The sequence below is a fragment of the Echinops telfairi genome, unplaced genomic scaffold, assembly GCF_000313985.2.
Source record: "Echinops telfairi isolate 266 unplaced genomic scaffold, ASM31398v2 ScPeMD7_7458;HRSCAF=8496, whole genome shotgun sequence".
NCBI lineage: Eukaryota > Metazoa > Chordata > Mammalia > Afrosoricida > Tenrecidae > Echinops > Echinops telfairi.
In genome coordinates, this window is record NW_022111358.1 from 28,304,944 (window position 1) to 28,317,074 (window position 12,131).

The following is a 12,131-nucleotide window of genomic DNA, read 5'->3' on the forward strand; positions in this document are numbered from 1 at the left end:
AAAACACTTTCTCACCCACCATGTCCAGGACAGACTACAGTTCAGTCTGGAGAGACGAGAAGGCTTATTTCAGTTCCAGGATGTCTCTCACAGCTACACTGAGGCGCTTGCCTCTGTGGTGATCTGCATCTGTGAGGATTCACTCTGCAAGCATTGAACCAAGTACTGTGGAATCAAAGACGTGCAGCTGCCTGGCTTGGGGTGCTGGTCCTCTAGCTCTGCCAGCCCCAAGCCTCCTGCTTGTTAAATTGCTCCTCAGTCTCCTTGTGGTTTTGCTCAGCCACCCCCTCCTAACTGCGCCCTTGTGGTGTTCAGCAGCTTGGCTAGATCCATGTCTGGTGCTGGGTTCATTTTGACAGTCACCCCTCCACTGGCCTGGCTCTGCAAAGTGCTCGCTTCCTGGGGGAGAACACAAAAATCAGTGCCGTGAAGCCCTTGGTTTGGAAACCTAGTCGTGGTTCTTGCGGTCAGGCAGTTGTTTGGTTAAGCTTTCAGATGGCATTTTAAGGTCTGATGTGGTCATACCTACCTCACTGAGCACTTTGCCTGGGTTTATATCTGCTTTAACTGGCTGCTGTAGGCAGAGCTCATTTTTTGTACTTTGAGAGATTTTTAGCATATGATTTAAGAATGTGATTATTTTAAAAAGGCTTTGCCAAGCAGCATCTGGCTCAAGTTGAGGTTCTTCATTTGAAACATGTAAGCAAAGCTTATCAAATTGTGCCTCAAAGCTCTGTTTTTGCAATCTTTTACCATTGAATACACATTAAAACTGCCTTTGCTTTACCTCCCAGTGTGTACATTGGTGCAGTATTCTCATACAGCATTTGTCTGATACTTGGGTGAGTGACCCCAAATAGCTCCTCGTTGTACGTTTCATATGAGATGAATCGAATCTTGTTTGTGTCATAGTGCTAGATGTATTTTGAGGCAAAACCATCTCATTTTGAGGTCCTTAGCTGCAAGCCTAGCATTGTTCACCAGGGGTGGGTAGTGGGTGTGTCTCACAGGCACTGGCAGTAGTGGCTGCTGCGACCTAGGAATTTAGAGATGCAGAGCAAAAGGGAGACCCCATGAACTTGCCGATTCGCAAGTTGCCGAGACAACTTTTTTTATTTTAAGGAACTGCTGTCCATTGTGGATTGTTGGACACAAGTTCCTCAATCAATTAGTCTATTGACATCACTAATAATGTAGTTATTAGGGTTATTTTTATCCAAGATATGTCTGAACATTTGGGGTGTCGCAGTTGACCATCAGCAGTGGAAGGATTTCAGAGTGTCCTAGAGTTTAATCATGAAGAGGTACCGCCACTGGGCTTCGGATGTGTTAGATCTTCAGGATTGGGCGGTCTTTGCTGTCCTCCTTTCCTGGCCCCCCATCTCCAGACCCAGGCCCCCATCTGTCATGGCAATGCCGACCCACTGCCGTCGTTTTCCTGTGCTCATAAGACTGTGCTGCCTGGCATTGCCTACAATGTATGCTTATGTAGGAAGTCTCAAGTAAGATGCAAACTTAACGTGGTTGTGTGCCATGCACACTGCTGTTACCATTCAAAGACATATAAGGGGACTTGTAAAAGTTTGAAGAAAAATTCCATTAAAGTGAGGACCTGATGCCAGGGGCTTAGGTGGAGAGCAAATGTTTTGAGAATGATGAGGGCAATGAATGTACAAATGTGCTTTACACAATTGATGTACATATGGATTGTGATAGGAGTTGTATGAGCCCCTAATAAAATGATTAATAATAAAAAAAACACCAAAAAAAAGAAAAAGTCCATTATCTTTCCGTTTCATTTTTTCCCATGAACTCTTTGAAGCGACCTTGTATACAAGGAAATCTGTTTACAAACAATCCCTTGAGTCAAATTTTTTTCTCACTAAAGTACAGGATCAGAATAAAAATAAAAATCTAAAAGTAATGGAAACTCACCTAACTCCTCAACTCTTCAATGATCTAATAGTTGCTGTAACATAATAGAACCTGAGCACTGTACAGTTTCTCACCTGATTCCTCAGATCCTCAATGATTGGGTAGTACTTGCTGTAATCCCTTCCGGATCCACCACCTCCAGACCCAGGCCCACGCTTGTCATACCACTGCTTGATTTTGTGCTCCAGGTCGGCGTTGGCCTCCTCCAGGGCTCTGACCTTGTCTAGGTAACTGGCCAGGTGGGTTGTTGAGGTTCGGCATGGTTTGCTTTTCACCTCCGGAGAACAGTCCCCCATCACCTGTGCTACCTCCCATGCCACCACCACCCATGCCACCACCGTAGCTAGAGAAACCCCCACTAAATACCACCACCAAATCCAGAACCCTCACCGAAGCCAGAGCCCCTCAAAACCAGCCCCAGAGCCTCAGAATCCTCCTCCCCAATCACCTCCTACTGAGCAGCTACCAAAGCCACCACCAGACACCACCACCCCCGGCCCACTCAGGCCACAGCTGCCGGCTCCTCCACGGGCAGAGCCACCCCCCAGGCCACATCTGCTTCCACTGCTGAAGCTGGTCCCACCAGCAGACACGCAGACAGAGCTGCTGCCCCCAGTCCTGAAGAGGAGACTCGAAAGACATGGCGCCCTTCAACTTGGGTCTGCCCAGTGTGGGACATGGACGTTAAACATCGCTCTGACGAGGAAGTCCTTTGGCCCTTATTTGTATACACCATTTCCAAGGACTTCCCTTCACTTGACTTTGTTGTTTCACGCTGCTCACCCAGCTTTCTACGTAAGCATACACTGTAGGCAATGCCAGGCAGCACCGTCACCCTGCTGGGTCAATTAACACTGGAAAACTAAGATAAGGATGGAGTAAAATTAAGGTTCTTATTCCATTCTGATTCATTAGTGCTTGACAATCTATGATTTGCCACCAGTCTTTTCTTCACCTCCTTATACATTTGTAGCAGGCCAGTCAGAACTCTGTCTCCTTGTCACTAAATCCATGAAACACATACATTTCCCCGATGTCATTCCAGTAGGGTTCTTAAACCACAGTTCAGTGTTAATTCCAATCCAAAGACAAGATCTATTCAGCAACATTTTTTTGTTTTCAGGAAAATTTTCTTTTCTTTCTCTTTTTTGGATCCAGTGATAATGGTGAATACCTTCATAGTCTGTTTAAGAGTTTTAGAAAGAAACAGCATCGCAGCTATTCTTGCAGAGAAAATCCTGATTATACTTGCTTTTGTGGGCTAGGTTTGAAAGCAAGCTTTGTTGATAAGGTGGGATCGCTAGTCAATACATTGCCACAGAAGATTTTTATGTCAAACGTCTGAGCAACACCATGCTTCTTTTCTCACGAGCAGCCGTCGAAGGTGCAACTCCCAGTCTCTTCCCACCCACAGGAAAGAAGAGCCAGGAGAGTCAAGCAATGGACGCATGACCAGAAAAGCTAGGCGGTGCCTGGCCACCACTACCAATTGCTTTGAAAAAGCATCACATTAGTAATAAGGTCCTGAATAGAGTTGGGAGAAAAATGTGTGACAACTCAAAATCATGAAAGACACCAAGCTTGGATAGAGACCGGTGGAACCCCCGAGACTCTGGCTCTTAGTCATTCTTCAGTCTGGAACTGAACTCAGCCCCATGTTAGACCAATCAGGAATCAAGATCAGAAGGACAGCATTTACCCACGGGCAAAGCTCAGAGGGGTAGGAAAGGAGAACTGGAAACAGGAAGCAGAGAAGAATGGGCTAAGTGATGGCTCATTGAGGGAGTTGCAATAGATGAGTGGAAACAAAATGTGCATTATGGAATGCAAAATTGATGATATGCTCTGTAAATCTGCAATAAAGGGATATAAAACAATGCTTTCTTCAGTCTCCTAATTCAGTACGCAAATAATTGCTTCCCTTCTTCAGATTCATTAGTTTTGACCTATCCCACGTTCTAAAAAAATCAAGACTTTCCTGCTTCTTGTTTCTCCCTTCTCCTTTTCCACCTCCTCCTCTGATTATCAGTTGCCACTAAACACAATCCAAAGGTATGAGTTCACGCTCCTCATTAGCTATGAATGTCGAGAGTATTTTTAGTTTACCATCATATAGTAGATTTACAAGGCCATTTGCTTTGCAATTGAACTTTGAAAATATGCATATGTTCTGTATTTGTACTTTTCCATGAATTATTCCTCCGTTGTCTACCATGATGAGGGTGTAATTATGTCAAGGGGAATCCGTCATCTTGCATAAGTCTCACTCTCATTGGGTTTATGAGACTGTAACTGTTTATGGGAGTGGAAAGCCCAGTCTTTCTCTCTCGAAGCTGCTGGAGTTTTGAACTGTTCACCACGAGGATCACAATCCAATGCATAACCACCACACCACCAGGGATCCCTTGCATGAGTAGATGCCTCCAAAGAAAAGGGAATGACGACAACGTATTTATGGAGCAGAATAAAATGTATCAAAATTTCAAGTAGTTGTTTTACACCCTCCCATTTGGTATTTTCTGTCCCTTTTCCTACGTACTTCTAGGAGACCTGGTGGTGCAGTGTCTGTGAGTTGGGCTGTGAACTGCAACATCAGCAGTGCAAAACCACCAGCCACTCTGAGAGAGAAAGATGAGGCTTTCTATCCCTGTAAAGATTTGCAGTCAACTGTCCTATAGGGTCACCATGAGTTTTAATTTATTTATTAATTCTCTTTATTCTAATATACTATTTACTTCCTATCCACACCGATCTATAATTTATATATTTTAATATTTATCTAGTTTTTGTCTTGTATATCAGGAATCAGTGAATGGTTACAATTATTCATTGAGCACCTTGCAAAAGTCAACCAAACATCATAATAAAAGCCAGAAAAAATTAAACTGGGAATAAAATGGCCAAGGCACAGCATCTGTTTGATTTTCATATAATTTCTGTTGTATTTTATATAATCACAGCAAGTTTTCTCTTATTTATTTTTTCTAATGTTGAAAAAATGTCAGAAAAATAGCTTACTTTTCTCTTTCTACCAAGCAACCATGGAGAGATATTATTTACTGTCTCAATGGTTGACCCAGATGTGGACTCTAAGTTGCAGATGGCTGGTTTATCATTGTCCCTTGCTTACAAACAGATGCCCTAGTTAGGGACCCAGTTTCTATGTAGCTTGCTCCTAGAAGCGCATCTTGCCAACCGACTACCGACTTCCACACCACCTTCTGTCACAGACTTGCAATCAGAGCTTGCTCCTCAGCAATAGATATCCAGGGTCTCTCCCAGTTTTGCTGCTGGCATTTTATATATCACTCTGCTGATAAAATTCAGACCCTATCTGAAACCTGCTATCAAAGCTTTGTGCCACCTCCATAGACCTAATATCTCAAATTCTTTTTGAAGCACTTGCGGTCAATGTCGGAGTTGCTCTCAATCATACAAACAGACAGGCAGACAGACATACCGAACTCACAGCCAGTTAGTTGATTCCAACTCCTAGGGACTTTATGGGACAGGACAGAACTGTCCCTTTCAGTTTTCAATGGATGGGAATAGACAGCCTCACCCTTCTCTTGAGAGTGATTGGTGGGCTCAAACTGCGGATCTTGGGGTTGGCTGCTCAGCAAGTAGCCCATTATGCCACACTGGGAGATCCTGGAGAGGGGGGGGGAAATCTATGTTTCTGCTGTTGGGTGCTCTGAGCTTTTCTGCTGTTGGGTGCTCTGAGTTTTTCCAGAGTGCGAATGTAATAAGAGGGCTGTACGTTCTATATGAAAGTCAACAAACAAATACTGAGCATTCACTCTGAGTTAGGTACTGTGCTAGGAGCCGGGGATAGCACTCAGATACATCTATAGGACTTCAGCATACCTACATAGTTCCCGAGTGGTGCAAAAAGTTCAAATGGACAACTGCATGCAAGATGGGCACTTTGAATCCACCCAGAGGTGCCTTGGAAGAAGGGCTTAGGGACCTACTTCAGAAAGACCACAGTCATCGACAACCATAGGGGTCACGGGTCTACTAGAACACTCCATGGACTTGCCAGGAGCTGGCAAGTGCATGACAGCTTGAGAGCGAATGTTTTATTCCTTCCTTCCTTCATGGTACACGTGTTTATGATATTATTCTGGTAGGAAAATATTCTCAAATTGCAAAGGCCAGCAGAGACTGGTGCTGACAGTGTCCTGGAGTCATATTTTTACACTTGCACCTCCCCATTGACTAGCCGTGTGATCTTGAGAAAGTTCCTTAACGCCTTGTACTCTGGTTTCTTCTTTTTTTTTGTTTCTTCTTTAATAAACTGAAGAAGATATCAGTTCCTGTTTTATCATTTTCCTTAAGAATTCAATAGGTTATATTGTAACAAGACCAGTGGTTGGCATCAAGCAAGTGTGGAATGTGCTTGTTAAGACGATGTATAAATAATCGCTGGAACACAACTCCTTTTACAACTGGGCACTGCTGCGTCTTTAATGACAGTTGACATGATCAAAGGGTCAATTCCGACTCATCGAGAGTCAGAGAACAATTGCCTCTGCGGGTTTCTGAGACCACAGCTTGATGGGAATAGAGAGTTTTGTCTTCTGCCCTTGGAATGGCTGGCGGATTTGAACTTCAAGCGGTGGTTATCAGCACAACTGTGGCTCACCAGCCACTAGTAGTAGTAGTAGTAGTAGCAGTCACTGCCAAAACAGAAAGCATCGCTGCGTGCATGTGCATTGCAATGCATTCTTTTCACTTATAATATAGAGCTCGAAGGGTGTATGTTTCTTATCCGACTCCTCCATTCTGCAGTCATTGGATAGTATTTGAGCCCTGGTGCATAATGGGCTGCTCACAGCAAGATCAGCTGTTCAAAACCACTAGCTGCTCCCAGCAAGAAAGGCTGGGCTTTCTACCTCCATAAAGAGTTACTGTCTTGGAAACACACAGGGGCAGCTGTTTCTGGTCCTATAGGGTCGCTATGACTCGGCATCAACTTGATGGTAGTGAGTTTGGTTTGGGTTTGGATCTTTCACTGGGCTGAATCCCTATGATTGTTGCATGTTTGAATCAACAGCCAGTTTCTCGAATGCTTTGGCAGCGGAGGTTCTAGACGGTGTGATGGTCACATGAAAAAACTCCCCGGAGTAGAGGCTTGCCTTTCCATCACGAGTCTGCTTTCCCTGTAAAACGGTTTGCCTCCAACAGGGACTCGCTCCGTCACCAGTATCATGATCCCTCCTCGATCTTACGGGTCACTTTTCAAAATTTTGCTGCAAGGATTCATTGCTCCTTGGAATGGTGTTGCCTTGTCTCATCTCTACGGCTACTAGTGTTTGTATCTTGACATCACTGCTGCAGGGCTCAGCCGTATTTGCACAGAAGAGTATCTCTGGGGCTCCAGGGAGTCAGGGGTTGGCCACCAACCAAAAGACTGTGGTTCGAATTCATGCCGAGGCACTTTGGGAGGAAAACAAGGCCCGTGAGCTACTGAAAACTCAGCCGCTGGAGCGTCGGTCTTCTCTAACACGCGGACTCTGTGTGAGTTCGAACTGGCTTGGCCGCCACTAGTTTGGGTTTTTCGGTTTGTACCTTTCATAGTAACCCAATACTTAGTTGTGTGTGTGTGTGTGTGTGTGTTTCTAGTCCTAGAAACCTAGAGGTTAAAAAAACAAAACAAAACTATCTTCTGACAGTCTAAATCCTGCCTGTTTTTAGTTCCTACTTTTGAATCTTCTTCAGGAGGCTGAATTTCCTACTGTTGCTTTAATTACCCAGAAAATTATGTCAACGAATATAAATTTTTCTTAAGTTCTTCTTGATTTAATTATTGTATGTACCTTATATACCAGCCCCTCCCCTAAACAAAGCAGCCCAGAGTCAACCTTTCCAAAGTCTTCTGAATCCCCGTGACCCAGAGTGGTGACTCAGGTGCACCAGGAGGATTGCTTCCATCTGCTCTTTGTCGGGTTGAGGGCCTCCTGGGGAAAGATCTCGAGCCCTCTCCATGACTGAGCTCTGCATAATTGCCTGCACAGAGAACTGGCAGGATCCAGCCAGATGCTAAGTGTTAAAGAAGGTCTGAGCATCTTAATTGGTGTTTAAAGAGCCCTGGTGATGTAGTGGCCGGTGCACTGGGCTAGTAACGACAAGGTCGGCAGTTTGAACCTACCAGCAGTTTTGCGGGAGTTAGATGATGGATGCTTTCTGCCCCTGTAATGATTTTCAGCCCTCAGAAACTCAAAGGGGCAGTTCCATTCTGCCCTATAGGGTTGCTATGAGTCATAAAGCACTCAGTAGCAGTGAGTGATAATTATTTGGGGTTATTTTTTCAGGTTGCTAACCCCCCAGGATATCTCAGTAGTGTATGTAAACATACTCCTTTTCACATCAAGCACGGGGGCATACCTCGGTGAACCAAGGCCATTGTTCTATTGGAAACTGGAAAGCTCTCAGCCTTAGCCACTAGTTCAAGCATGTTAACTGCCTTCCCATCTGTCAGAACATCTTGGCCATGCTGGGCACTGCCTTCCTGCAGGTAGAAACAACACAAGGAAGAGGATTAGGTGCAATGTTCTCTGTTTCTTTGTACACTTGCCATTTTGGCAATCCACTCATTTTCTCCTGATTAATTTTGTTTTGGTTGGCTGGTGTATTCAATTCAATGTCTGAGCCATACGGCAAAGTACAGAGAGTTATCAGTCGCCTTTAGGAGGATGGCTATGATTACATCTCTTATTCTGAGTATAAGAGATGACTCCATCAATTATTCCTTCCCTCTGGGCCTCAGTCCCTTCTGGACTAGATAACCTCCAAGGTCTCCCACGTCTTCAAGTTATCCTGTGACAATGGAGTTAATGAAACCACTTTCATTTATTCTTTATCATTATAGCTAGGTCGATTGAGGATGTAATCATTTGAACCCATGTCTTGATTAGTTATTCAATCCTCACCACAACCCTCTGAAGTTGGGACTGTGTTATCGTTGCTGTTGTTACCGTGTGCTGCGACCCCATGGGACAGAGTCGAACTGACCCATAGGGTTTCCACGTGGTCCGTACTTCAGTGCAGCAGACTGCCACACCTTTCCACTGGGAAGCGGCTGGTGGGGTTAAACCCCCAACCTTTTTGCTTCGAAGCGAAATCACGGCATCACCGACGATCCTGGATTGTTATCATGATCCCCATTCCACAGGTGAGGAAAAGGAGGCACAGAGCAGTTAGTTAACCAGCCCAAGAATGCACAGCTAGGAAGGGGTCAAGATGGGTCTGCATCCCAGGGCTGCCCTTAGCCACCCTTCAATGATGTGCTCTTTGCCCTTGGTTGGCCACATTCATTTGCTTCACGAGTGTGATGAATTCGGGAAGGTCCAGCCCCTGGTGTCCTGACCTCCCAGAGAGATCCAGGCCACTCAGCCCTGGCTGGAATTGCCACGGGGCTCCCACCCTGAGGCACATTTCTGGAAGTCGATTACCTGCAATAGTGGAACGTAGCTCGATGCACACCCACCAGACCCTTCATGAGCCTACAAGTGGTTTCTAAAGGCTTTTGTAAGGGTGTAGACAGGGGAGAAAAACAGAAAACGGACAAAACAGAGGTGTTAATTGATTTAATAGTTGTGTGGCATGGGCACTGACCAAAATCAGAAGACACCATCAGCTGGCGAGTCTGCAGTGGGGTTCTGGGACCCTCTGTTCTGCCTAGCATGGTAGTTTGTTCCTGGGGGGCAGGGAGGGGTCCCAGGCTGAGGCTCTAGTTGAAGACATTCAGGGGCTCCAGGCCGTGACTACGTTCCAGCTTGACTTTGGTATTGGCATACCTGGTACCTATACACCTGCAGCACTTCCAGGTAACGTTGTACAAAACGGAGAAGAATCCCTTCTTTCTAGCTAACGAGTGGCGTGTGGACGGGAGCCCTTGGGCAGGTCACGATCTTCCTATAGCTGTAAGAGAACCTTCTGCAGTAACAATTCTCCGCTAGGGCTGGGTAAATGGGGTGCACACCAGCATTTTGGGGGAGGCTGGCCTACTGCTTGGTGTTGATCATAAAGAGGACAGCCATATATATTTCAGAATCCTGACCCCCTTTGGTCTCAAGCACTCCCCATAGGATCGAGTTGGAATTATTCCACACAAAACATTGGCAAGCTTTCAGTTAATACTGATGATCATTCTCTAAGGAGCATGGTGACATATGCTTTAAAGGAGTTGAAAACAATATGAAGATATTTACAGAGATAAGGTTGAGAGTATTAAATATTAATTTCAATGGAATCCCTCTCCTTCCCTTTAGAGTCTTTTGATGATTGGCTATGTGGCCACCATTTTGGTCTGTGCTAATGTAACTTTTAGAGTGCATAGATAGATGCAATTTTATCATTGCATGAGGTAAGACCTTATTTGTTAAGACCTCAATGTAAAGACCTGGAAATGCTCACCATTTCTGTGAGCTGAAGCCTGCAGTAAACAGAGTTAGAAGGTGCCGGCAGCAAGAGGGACAACAGGAAGATCAGACAAGGGTGTTGACTCGCTGGCTACCAAGGAGTAGAGGCTCTGGAAATGTCTCCAGAGAGCTTTTTTCCCTTATAGATAACTATCATTAAATTGTAAAAATGCCTTCCAAATTAAATCTCGTGATTACTAAACAAAAGTCTTATTATTGAGTACATTTTTGAAGCTGTGATTAAGTGGACAGGAGCAGTGGATGCAAACAATGGCAGAGAACCCAAATGGCTTAACATCAAAACATCTTTTCTGTTATTTGTAGCGTCTGCGGTGTCATTCTGGGAACTCGAGAGCTCCTTTCCTGACGTCACGAACTCCGAGCCCTCCTGGTTTCCTCTGGCCCACAGACCTAATTCCTCTCTCCCCTTCATCCTTCTCTGCTGCTCAGCCCATTCTTCGGACGTCGGCTCTTCATCCTCCAGGGAAGTCTTCATGCTCGTTTCTTTTCCGGGTCCCAGCAGTTAGCTCTCTGCTCTAGACATCCCACTCCCTGCTCCAGTCCTTTCTCTTGCTTTCAGGTAGTCATTCAACATGCCCTCACTTCAGCACCCATGTTCCAAACCAAACTCGCCACCTTGCCGTTTCATCCCCAGCCTCTTTCCAGAGCGCTCTTCTCCCCACGGCATCACCCACCCCATCTTTATTTCCAGCCCTGGCATCACTGCTGCTTTGAAATAGTTTATTGTAACAGATTTGACACACAAAAGCTTAAAAGTGACCGGTATCATTTAAAGGATAACGAGGAAACAGCCACTTGGGTATCCACGCTTCAGCTTAAGAAATGGAACCACGTCCTTCTCGCAGAGTTCCTGTTGTCTGTCCCCCAAGGGATCTTTCAACCCATGCTGGGTTTTCTGACTTGTTTTGCCGTCTGCGTTTGCTGCTGCTGCTGTTGTTGTTGTTGTTAGGTGTCTTTGGATTGCTGGAGACTCAGAAGACCTTTGGTTCAACACAACTGTACAATCGCTGCTGTGCTTGGGCCCACTGTTGCTGCCACTGTGACAATCCACATTGTTGAGGATCTTCTTCCTCCTCCTCCTCCTCCTCCTTCTCCTTCTTCTTCTTCAATGTAATGACCACAATGACAACATTTCATTTAAATTTAACCATGAAGGGTAAAAAACAAACAAAAATAGCCCGCTCACTAGTATTTCCCATCAGTGGAATGGAGCCAACCAGAGAAGTATGGCCGGACTTCAATAGCCAGTGTGTCCTGAACTTCCCTTTCCCAGTCTAAAGACTGAGAAGAGACTGCACGAACAGTAACCAGATATGGGCCAAAGCACCACACAGAACACCGAGGCTTTCCAATGGGCCGGTTTGAATGGAAACTGTGCACAAGACTATCTTACTCTTGCATCTTCGCAAGTGATTCTTCCTTATAGCTGCCCTTTCCTTTCCTACTTGACAAGATTTGGCTTTCCGTTCGAGATCTTTTTGTTGGCTTTATCCAGGTTTAGCCTCATGAGAACCACCTAGCTGGGGTGAATGGCCACACGGGCAGTTGTGCCATTCGCTTTATCTCACTGTACCCGTTCAATGTCGATGACCTATTTCTTCCTGTAAACCTGGACCACTTTGCCAATTTGCTGACCTTTGACGTGTCCTTGCACAACCCAAACGTCATCATCCATGCCGGTGGGCATGGACCGGACATTGTAGTTCTGTCTCCGTTTCTTTGCAAAGAGGGGAAGACATAATCTTCCTG

General features: G+C 45.3%; 1 pseudogene; it reads right to left on the minus strand.

Moving 5' to 3' along the window:
• Nucleotides 1–276: 276 nt before the first annotated feature.
• LOC123522704 lies at nucleotides 277–10,857 on the minus strand (annotated as a pseudogene).
• Between the last annotated feature and the right edge of the window lie 1,274 nt (nucleotides 10,858–12,131).